We start from the raw sequence: 10,448 nt of genomic DNA, 5'->3' as shown, positions 1-10,448 counted from the left end.
TTCATAAGAAGCATCTCCACATCCATCAAAGTTTTATTATGAGATTGCGGCAACTGAGCCACTTCTTCAGGCTCCCCTTCTAATACTTCTATTTCCCTTGCTATTTCCACCACACCTGCAGTTACTTCTTCTAATAAGACTTGAACCCCTCAAAGTAATCCGTGAGGCTTGGAATCCAATTCTTCCAAACTCTTTCCATGACATTTTGATCTCTTCCCATGAATCATGAATGTTCTTAATGGCATCTAGAATGGTGAACCATTTCCAGAAGGTTTTCAATTTACTTTGCCCAGACCCATCAGAGGAATCACTATCTACGGCAGCCATAGCCTAACAAAATGTATTTCTTAAATCATAAGACTTGAAAGTCAAAATTACTCCTTGATTCATGGGCTGCAGAATGGGTGTTGTGTTAGCAGGTAAGAAAATAAACCTCAATCTCGTTGTACGTGTCCATCACAGCTCTTGGGTGACCAGGTGCATTGTCCACAGAAAGTAATATTTTGAAAGCAATCTTTTTTCCTAAGCAGTAGGTCTCAACAATGGGCTTAAAATATTCAGTAAACCACTGATAACAGATGTGCTTTCCTCCATGCTTTGTTATTCCATTTATCGAGCACAGGCAGAGTAGATTTAGCATAATTCTTAAGGGCCTTGGGATCTTTGGAACAGTAAATGAGCATTGGCTTGAATGTAAAGTCACCAGCTGCATTATCCCCTTACAAGAGAGTCATCCTGTCTTTTGAATTTTTTAAGCCAAACACTGACTTCTCCTTTCTAGATGTGAAAGTCCTAGATGGCATCATCTTCCAATATAAGGCTGTTTCATGTACATTGAAAATCTGTTGTTTAGTGTACCCACTTTCATTAATTATTATAGCTACATCTTCTGGTCGACTTGCTGCAGCTTCTACATCAGCATTTTTTGCTTCCCCTTGCACTTTTCTGTTATAGCGATGGCTTCTTTCCTTACACCTGATGAACTAACATCTGCTAGCTTCAAGTTTTTCTTCTGCAGCTTCTTCACCTCTCTCAGCCTTTATAGAAGTGAAGAGAGTTAGGGTCTTGCTCTGGATTAGGCTTTGGCTTAAGTGACTGTTGTGGCTGGTTTGATCTTCAATCCAGAGCACTAAAACTTTCTTTGTATCAGCAATAAGGCTGTTTTACTTTCTTGTCATTCATGTGTTCACTTGAGTAGCATTTTCATCTCCTTCAAGAACTTTTCCTTTGCATTCTCTACTTGTCTAACTATTTGGTGCAGGAAGCTTAGTTTCATCGTATCTCGGCTTTTGACATGCCTTCCTCACTAAACTTAATCATTTGCAGCTTTTGATTTAAAGTGAGAGATGTGAGACTCTTGTTTTACACTTGGACACTTAGAGGTCATTGCAAGGTTATTAATTGGGCTTATTTCCATATTGCTGTGTCTCAGGAAAGAGGGACGCCAAGGAGGAGAGAGACATGGAAATATCCGGTCGGTGGAGCAGTCAGAACACTCTTTTATTGATTAAATTCACCATCTTATCTGGGAGCTATTCAAGGCACCCCCAAACAATTATAGTAGTAACATCAAATATCACTAATCACAGATCACAATAACAAATATAATAGTAAGGAAAACGGTGAAATATTGCAAGAATTACCAAAATGTGACAAAGAGGCATGAAGTAAACAAATGCTGTTGGAAAAATGGTGCCAATAGACTTGCTTGATGCAAGGTTGCAGAAACTTTCAATTTGCAAAAAAGGCAATATCTGCAACGTGCAGTAAAATGAAACACAATAAAGTGAGTTATGCCTGAATATTTTCCAATTACTCTTTACTGATTCCTTTGGGGATTACACTTAATATCTGAATTTACAACAATCTACTTTGGATTCATACCAAGTCAGTTGCAATAGTGTCTGAAACCTTTTCTCCTCTATAGCTCTACATCCCTTCATTTCGTTTTTGTGAACAATTGTATCGTTTTACATTTTGTGTCCATTAATATCAGTTATAATTATTGTTTTATTTTGTCATATAAAAAGAGGCATCACAAACCACAAGTACATTAGTACTGACTCTTAAACTTACCTATGTTGTTACCTGTACTACTGATGTTTTTTACTCTTTTGAAGATTATGGTAGTTTACAACTTTGTGAAATTTCAGTTGTACATTATTGTTTGTCAGTCACGTTGTAGGTGCACCACTTCACCCTTTGGTGCCCATCCCTCACCCCCCTTTCTGCTGGTATAGTGATTTTTATTTCTTCATTTGGGTTTAGGTTACTGTCTATTTCTGCCAGAAGAACTCCTTCTAGCATTTCTTGTAGCACTGATACACTAGTGAAAACCGGTCTTAGTTTTTGTTTTTCTGGGAATGTCTTAACTTATCTCTCATTTTTGAAGCACAATTTTGTTGGATGTAGAATTCTTAACTCACAGGGTTTTTTTCTTTCAGTACTTTGAACATGTCATTCTAATGCCTCTGTGGTGTCTGATGAGAAAGCAGCTATGAATCTTATCAGTGATAACTTGTCTGTGTAGAGTTGCTGCTCTCAGGTGGCTTTCAGGATTCTCTCTTTGTCTTTGACTTGAGTTAATAGTTCTTGGGGCTTGTTGAATTTCTTAGATGTGTAAATTCATGTCTTTCATCAAATTTGTGAATTTTTTGCTTTTATTTCTTCAATTACTCTTTGTCCCTTTGTCTCTCTCTGCTCTCCTTCTGAGATTCCTATTACATATTCTATACTGGGATTCTTGATGAAATGCCACAGTGTAGGCTTTATTTTTCTTCATTCTCTTTGCTTTCTGCTCCTTGAATTAGGTAATCTCAGTTGACCTATCTTCTAGTTCACTTATTCTGCCTACAGAGATCTGCTGTTGAACCCCTCTGGTAAAGTTTTCATTGCAGTTATTGTACTTTTCAATGCCAGCATTTCTGTTAGATTCCTTTTAAAACTTTCTAAGTCTTCATTGCTCTTCTCTGTTTGATGAGATGTCATTCTCGTGGTTCACTGTAGTTCTTTGTTCATACTTTCCTTTAGTTCTTGGGCATATTTAAAATAGTCATTTAAAGTCTTTTTCTGGTAAATCCAATGTCCATTCTTCCTCAGGGACAAGTTTTATTAATTCTTATCTCCTTGTGTATATGGCCAGTGCTTCCTTATTTCTTTGCTGGCCTCATAAATTTTTGTTGAAAACTGGTGATCTTGAATAGTATAAGGTGGCAACTCTGGAAGTCACACGCATAGGGCTTGTTTTTACTGCTTGTGGTTGGTGCTGCTAGTTGTAGTGACTTTTATGAACTAATTTGGTGAAGCCTGTATTGTTTGTTCTGTGTGGCCACTGAAATCTTTGACTACCTTAGTGGCCAGCTAGTGAATTGACAAAAGATTCCTTTAAATTCCTAGAACAGCAATGGCACCAATCTCCCCTCCACCACAATTCCTAGTTTTTGCAGATGTGCTCTCTTTGTTGGGGTATGTCTTCAATACTCAGCTGGGCAATTTACGACTCTGTCGTAGCCTTCATAGTTATTTGGAGAGAGCCTGAAGGTCAGACATATGTGAGACCTTAGGATCTTTACAGGTCTCTTCTGAGTGTGCTCCTCCGCCTTGACATACACATGGCCTTTTTAGATTCTCAAGGTGGGAGCTCTCAAAGCCTTTATTCTCCAAAGTAGCTCACTCCCAAGTTTTCCCTCTCAAGCTTTTCTGTTTGTCTGTTGTTTGCTCCATCTAATATGCTTTGTCCCATGTGGCAGCAGCTAATACATTTGTCTTTAAGTGTTTTTGACAAAAGCCCTCTGATTAGTCACCTCTTCATGTTGGGAAACTTGTGATTTAGCCTCAATAAAAGCAAGTCTTTTGAACTAGTCCTTCAGGAGACACTGGACTGCTATGGAGATGGGGATGGGGGGGTGGGGGAGTGGCAAAGTAGGTTACCATGCCACAAAGCTGTCCTACAAGATTCAGCCACCTTTTTCTAGATTCAGTGTTCGCCTGGTTATGTACAGTGTTGACTCATTTCCAGAGTTCATAGAAAGTTGACTCTGACAGTTTTTTTTTTTTTTTTTACCAGTGTCCTCACTGTTTTTGTGGAATGATGGGCCCTTGAGATTCCTCATGGCACCATTTTCTCTAATGGCACCCCACATCTCCTGAAGAACATCCTTTAGCCTTTCTTGCAGTAAGGGCCTAGCCATAACATATTCTCTCTGCATTTCTTTTCTGTATGTCTTTATTTCTTCTTCCATCTTGAACGATATTTTCCATGGATAAAAAGTTTTGGATGGAGAGTGCTTTTACTTTCATCATTCTGCTATCTTCTGCCTTCCATTGTTCTAAGAAAACTAGCTATCATTCTCATTGCTTTCCTCTAAAATCAAGGGGTATTTTATTCTGTGGCTGCTGGTTAGATTTTTTTAACTTGAGTTTTCAATGATTGATTATGATGTGCTAAGGTGTAACATCTTTCCTTGTGTTTATCCATTTGGGATTTGTGGAGATTCTTAGATATGTAGGTTGATGTCTTTCATCAGTTTTTTAACCAACATCTCTCAAATAGTTCTGCTACTTCCTTCTCCTTCTACTCTCCTCTGGCCTTCATTATGCACGTGTCAGACCATTTCATATTGTACTTCATGTTATTGATGCTCTTTTTATTCCTTTTTGTTCCACTTTGTGCTTCAGTTTGGAACTTACCATTACCATGTCCTTAAGATCACTAATTTTCTTTTTCTTCAGCTTTCTTCAGTTTTCTGTGGAGCCTACTCAATTGATTCTTTATTCAATATACTGTAGTTTTCAGCTGTAGGATTTTTCTTTGGTTTCTTGTAGAGTTTTCATTTCTCTACTTTAATTCTAAAACTTTTCACTCATTTTTTCCAATTTTCCCTCTAAACTCTGTAATGTCTTTTTTTTTTAATTTTTATTCTTTTTTTGAGGAAGATTAGCCCTGAGCTGACATCTGTACCCATGTTCCTCTCTTTTATGAGTCTGATGCCTACTACAGCATGGCTTGACAAGTGGTGCCATGTCTACACTGGGGATCTGAACTGGCGAACCCCAGGCCACTGAAGCAGAATGTGCAAATGTAACTGCTGCACCACCTGGCTGGCCCCTGTAATGTCTTTATGATAGTCATTTACCTTTCATAGATTTAATTCCTTCTCAGCTTGATGGAATATATAAAGGAGGCCCAGCATACCCAGGTGCTTACAGGACCCTCCACAGACTCAGCTTATGCACTACCAGAGGCACCCAAATAAATTTCCTTTTAGTGAGTGTGACACTGATCCATTCTTGCCTGGAAGGTCACTATCACGTGGTTCTGAGATCCAGTTGAATAGTTTTGTCTGTAAGGTGTTTCCATTTTAAGACTAGCCCACCAAAATCCAGTTGAGGCTCTTTATAGTCATAATAGCTGTCAGATTTGAGTATTTTCCTGGGTTTGGGTAATTCAAGTACACATTTTATTAAAATTCCTCTTTATCAAATTGCATGAGAATCACATTTACAATTTTATATTTAACATTTATTATAATCCTGTTCAGTCAGGCTCAACACTGGTCTTTGATGGTGAAGATGATTCCAAAATGTCCCTCCCCTCATGTAGTCCATACCCTGGTGAGAGAAGGAGACCTGAGCCAATATTAAGATGTGGAAAGCATTGAATGGGTGGAGGACTGTGTCCCTTGGAAGAGGGGCTGGGCAACATTATGGTAACCATATATTGTCACAATTTTCCTAGTTCTTCTTCAAAAGGACCTGCGGCTATTTACTTGAGTGACTATGTGCTGAGCAAGCATTTCCAAGACTACTGGAGACAGAGTTTGAATTGACATTAATATCTGGAGACTTAAGTGTTATTATGACCCCCCTTGTTAGAGTAGGGTCCTGAAGGGACTAGGTAATAAATGGAGTCTTGGCGAAAGTCCAGCTCATGGTGTATCCACTGGCTCAATGGACCCCACCCAGTGGTCATTTCTCCAGTGTTCAAGTTCATAATTTGGGCTTGATCTACTTGGAAATTAGATCAATCTCCAATATAGGGTCTCTAGTCTATGGCGTAAGAGCTATCATAGTATGGAAGGTCAAATGGAAACATCTGAAACTGCCAGAATCCAGGAGGCACCCAACCAATGGCCAAGATAGTGAGTAAGAAAACAATATTGTATCCTTGGGGAGGGGTGTGGCAGAGTTTAGCGCCTCCTCTGAGGACCTACAAGATGCAGGGATGGTGGATCTTTCACATCATCGTTTAATTCCCCAACCTGGTACATCTGAAACTTAATGGATCCTAGAGAATGAGGAGCACAGAGGAGGAGGGTTTCTGGGATGTCAGTAACTTACAGTCATCTGGGTCAGAGATCGCCAATCATAGCCTGAATCCAGCCCCCAGGAGTGTTTTGTTTAGCCCACACAATGTCAAAAATGCTTTGGAATTAGTTTCCAGCTAAATTTAAATTAGGGAAACTTCACATTAGCAGCCATATTTCCAGCTTTTCCAGAAAAAAAGATCTGGACACCTTGGAGCTGCATTCCCACATGGTAACCAGGGCTTCTGACAGCCCATGCAGCACCTTTGTGCAATGAGAAGGCATCTTTTCCTGTAAACCCTCTACAGACATCTTCCAGGAAGCTGCCATTGGTAAACATCTACATCAGTGATGTGAACGACACCTCCTCTGAAATAGTGCCCTTGTGCAGTCCACCACTTGTACAACTATTCTCAGTGACACCTATCCTTGGAGACAACTGATCTGCAGGAACTGAGATGTGGCTGCCCCTTTTACAAAGGCATGAGCTCTCAACTTTCCACCATCCTCACTATACCCCTTTGTCTTGTGCCTGGCCTATTTCACTCACTGATATTACCTGATCCCTCAAGGTATTTAAGTTTGGACCCCTGACCTCTCATTTTACAGTAATCTGTGGAATGGTGAAGGGAGTCACCCAGCATCACTCACTGAGTTAGCAGCAAGTCCAGACCAGACCTTGAGTCTCTTGTTTCTCCAGAGCAGGACTCTTCCTGCCGCGCTGCCTGCCTCCCTCAGCAGATGCTCCAAAGCTGTTGATTGTCTCTGGTTTAGGAGGTTGTGGGAGGGGAGGGTCACAACGTATGGGTCACTTTATGGCTCTGGGAAGAGAGACAAAACCACATACAAACAAGCTGGAAATTCAGTTTCCTCTGCAGCTGCAGAAGATTAATGTCTCCATTGATATTTGGAGAAACCAACAGATTAAAAACACCACTGAAGTCATTTAAAAAATACGATCATTTTCAATGGCATTACGTGTATTATTTATATCCTTCTCACAGTCCCAGCATCCTCAAATATGGGTCTAATTTAAATAGGTGTCTTGCAAAGAAGGAGAATATTTCCAAGTCATGCTGATACAGGGCCTACTTCCATCCTTGTTCCCGTCCACATGCAATCAGATGTTTTATTGAGTTAAAGTTGAAATATCAATGCCACTTGGCATCCTGCTTTTTCTCATTGAACTCAGGGTTTTCTGTGGGCTGTAAGAGAAGACTCACTTGGAGGAATTTCCTAAATTCCAATACCAAGGTCCCTCCCCAGTCCAACTGAAGCAGAATCTTCTGGGATGGGTCCTGAAAATCTACATTTTCAGTTTTTAGGCTTTCAATGCCCACCCTGATTAAGAACTGTTGAGTATTAACAGTGTGGCATAAGCATTTTCCACGATGCTAGAGGATTTTCCAAAAATCGCCTTGCATACCTGCCTGATGAGGATCCATCACAATCTCTTTAGCCACCAGCTGCTCCTGGACTTTCACGGGCACAATTTGATGAGCAACTTTGGGAATGAGTACTTTTAGTTTTAAAAAGTATATCTGTCATCTGAATTGCAGAAGACGGACTGGGTCAAAATCCACGCCCTTTGTAAATTCTCTCCTGTGTTCTACACATTCACTTCCCTAAAGCGTCCCATCACTTCAGCCTCCTCAGCAACATGGCTGCATGTATTTCACAATTCACCTCTGCTTTTACATCATGGTAAAACATAAAATATTTAATTACACTCTTGTTGTAAATTAAACAATTTATTTGTTTACAGAAAATCCTTCCCTTTCTTTTTGTTTTTTTCCAAACGACTTTGGGCCTGAACCAGTTAAAGCAAACCAAAACAAAATTTTGGAGACCACCCAAATCAGTCTTTACCTGTGAGTGTCGTAATGTCCAGCAGAGGACAGCAATACAAAGGAAAAAAGCTCTCCATCTGAGGCTCCTGGGGCGCTGATGATGTGATACTGTAGAACTTGAACTGAGAAGAAAACCATAGGAAAGAGTTAAATTACAAACAGTACCATTCATCATTGTCCCTTTTCCCTGTAACATCTGGAAAGGGGAAACGTACAATCCATCACCTGAAAATTCTGACTGAAATGACTAGACTCACAGGCGGAACAGAGGTTGGGCCCACAGTCTTTTTCTTTCCTAATTTGCCTGCCCCACCCCGAGGCCCACTTCGCCTCCCTGTGAGCCTGTAGCCCTGGCTGCAAGTAAGGGGCTTCCCCTGGGCAGAGGTGGGGGGAGGGAGGTGGGCTGAGGCCCTGCACCTGGGAAGCTGCCCTGCCTGGCGCACCCCAGGTAACACATCTACAGGGTGAGCCTCCCTTCCCCCAGCTCAGACAGACCCACGGGGTCATGGCCCTTGTGCTCTGCTGGAAGTTTGTGTTAAGGGTGTGCGTCATCTTATTCCCAGGGAAGAGGGGCTGGGGAGATAACCTAACTTGGCACTTTCCTGGCCAATAAAAGGGAATTTGTTCGCAAAGATATTGCTGTCTATCTGGATGAACTGGAACTGAAGTTAGGACTTAAAGGATGGATAGGAGGATAAAGGCCAGGAGAGGTGTGGTGTCAGCATGACCATGAATGTTCAGTGGTGGGGAGGGGCCCAGCCCAGTGGGCATCATGGCTGATATTGGCAAGGTTTCTGGACACACCCTGGTGGCCTAGAGGAACAGCTTTTAAACCTTGACCTGTAGGAAACAGAGTTCTTTCTTTACAGGGGGATGATTGATAATGAATTTATCTACCAGTCTAGCTGACCTTCCATCCATCCACCCACCCATCCATCCATCCATCCGTCATCTGTCCATTTATCCATCAATCTATCTATCCATCTATCATCTATCTACCTGTGCCCTTTTATAAAATTACATTTGAAGCTCAATTTACCTCCTAGACTTTTCAAATATGAGAGCCAATGTACTCAATATATGCTTTAGGTAAGGTTAAGTAGGATTTGTGTATCTCATGCTATAAAGTCCAGAATCAAATAATTGCACATTTGACTTGTTATATTGTATTCTATTGCTATGATTTATAAAATTCTCAGTAACTTTGTCCAAAACAGTATTCTCTCCTCTATTAAACAGTAAGTTCTTAAGACTGGTACAAATTTTTGATTTTTTTAAGTGAATATAATACACAAAGCAGTAATTTTTATGAATTTTCACTAACTAATCATGCCTGTATAGTAGCATCCAGATCAAGACAAAGAATATGATGAGCATCCCAGATTCCATCCTGAGCTCAGTTCCAGGCCATGCCCACCACCCCTCTTCCTGCCCCATCACCCTCAAAGGTACCCACTACCCTGACCTCTATCAGTATATTTCAGTTTTCTGGGTGTTGTACTTCATAGAAACAGAATCATGTACTCTTTTGTGCAGCTTCTTTCCCTCAACATCATGTTTATGACACTCATCCATACAGTGTGTGCTTGTAGTTTGTTCTTTTATCATTGCTGGATAGTCGTTATTTGTGTGAATGTGACATAAGTTTATCTATTCTACTGCTGTTGGGCACTTGGATGGTTTCCAGTTTTAGGTTTTTATGAAGAGTTCCCTTGGATATTCTAGAACATGTCACTTAGTGACTGTGTGTATGCATTTCTCTTGGATATTTACTTACAAGTGGCTTTCTTGGGTCACAGGGGTTGCAGATGTCAACTTTACAGTAGACACTCCAAAAAGTTTTCCAGCATGGTTGTACAAATTTGCCCTCCTCTCAGCAGAGTAAGAGATTTCCAGCTGTTCTCTATTGTTGTCAAGACTTGGTATTTTCTGAAAGTCTCTACACTTTTATTCTTATTAATTAGTGTACCTTTCTTTGTTTAGTTTTACTATAGGCAACAATTGATTTACAAAATTGCATTCCTGAAAATAAGCCACTGAATGGGAAAAGTGGGCCATTGATGGTCAGTTAGTAACATAAGGGCAGAAACAACCTTGTCCACCATCATGACTGCTAGGTAGGTGACCAGACACCGGCTTCTTCAGGGGTCACTGTCACTGCAGCAATGTCCTTAGACTTCAGGGAACTTCTTTATGACACTCAGATCTCTGGACAGAAATCACATTATGCTGATTATGCCAAGGCCCTTTGGATACTCTGCTGTAATCAGGTGATCAGATTCCCGGGATTCAA

General features: G+C 40.6%; 1 long non-coding RNA gene across 1 annotated transcript; it reads right to left on the bottom strand.

Moving 5' to 3' along the window:
• Window positions 1–4,803: 4,803 nt before the first annotated feature.
• Window positions 4,804–8,285, bottom strand: LOC138923567 (uncharacterized). The gene is made up of 2 exons (XR_011437319.1): window positions 8,175–8,285; window positions 4,804–7,126 (listed from the first exon to the last, which is right to left on the bottom strand). It is a non-coding gene; the product is annotated as an uncharacterized lncRNA (long non-coding RNA).
• Between the last annotated feature and the right edge of the window lie 2,163 nt (window positions 8,286–10,448).

Source organism: Equus caballus, chromosome 3 (assembly GCF_041296265.1).
Source record: "Equus caballus isolate H_3958 breed thoroughbred chromosome 3, TB-T2T, whole genome shotgun sequence".
NCBI lineage: Eukaryota > Metazoa > Chordata > Mammalia > Perissodactyla > Equidae > Equus > Equus caballus.
The sequence above is the reverse complement of the archived record's forward strand: the minus strand, read 5'-3'. Positions and strand labels throughout refer to the sequence as shown.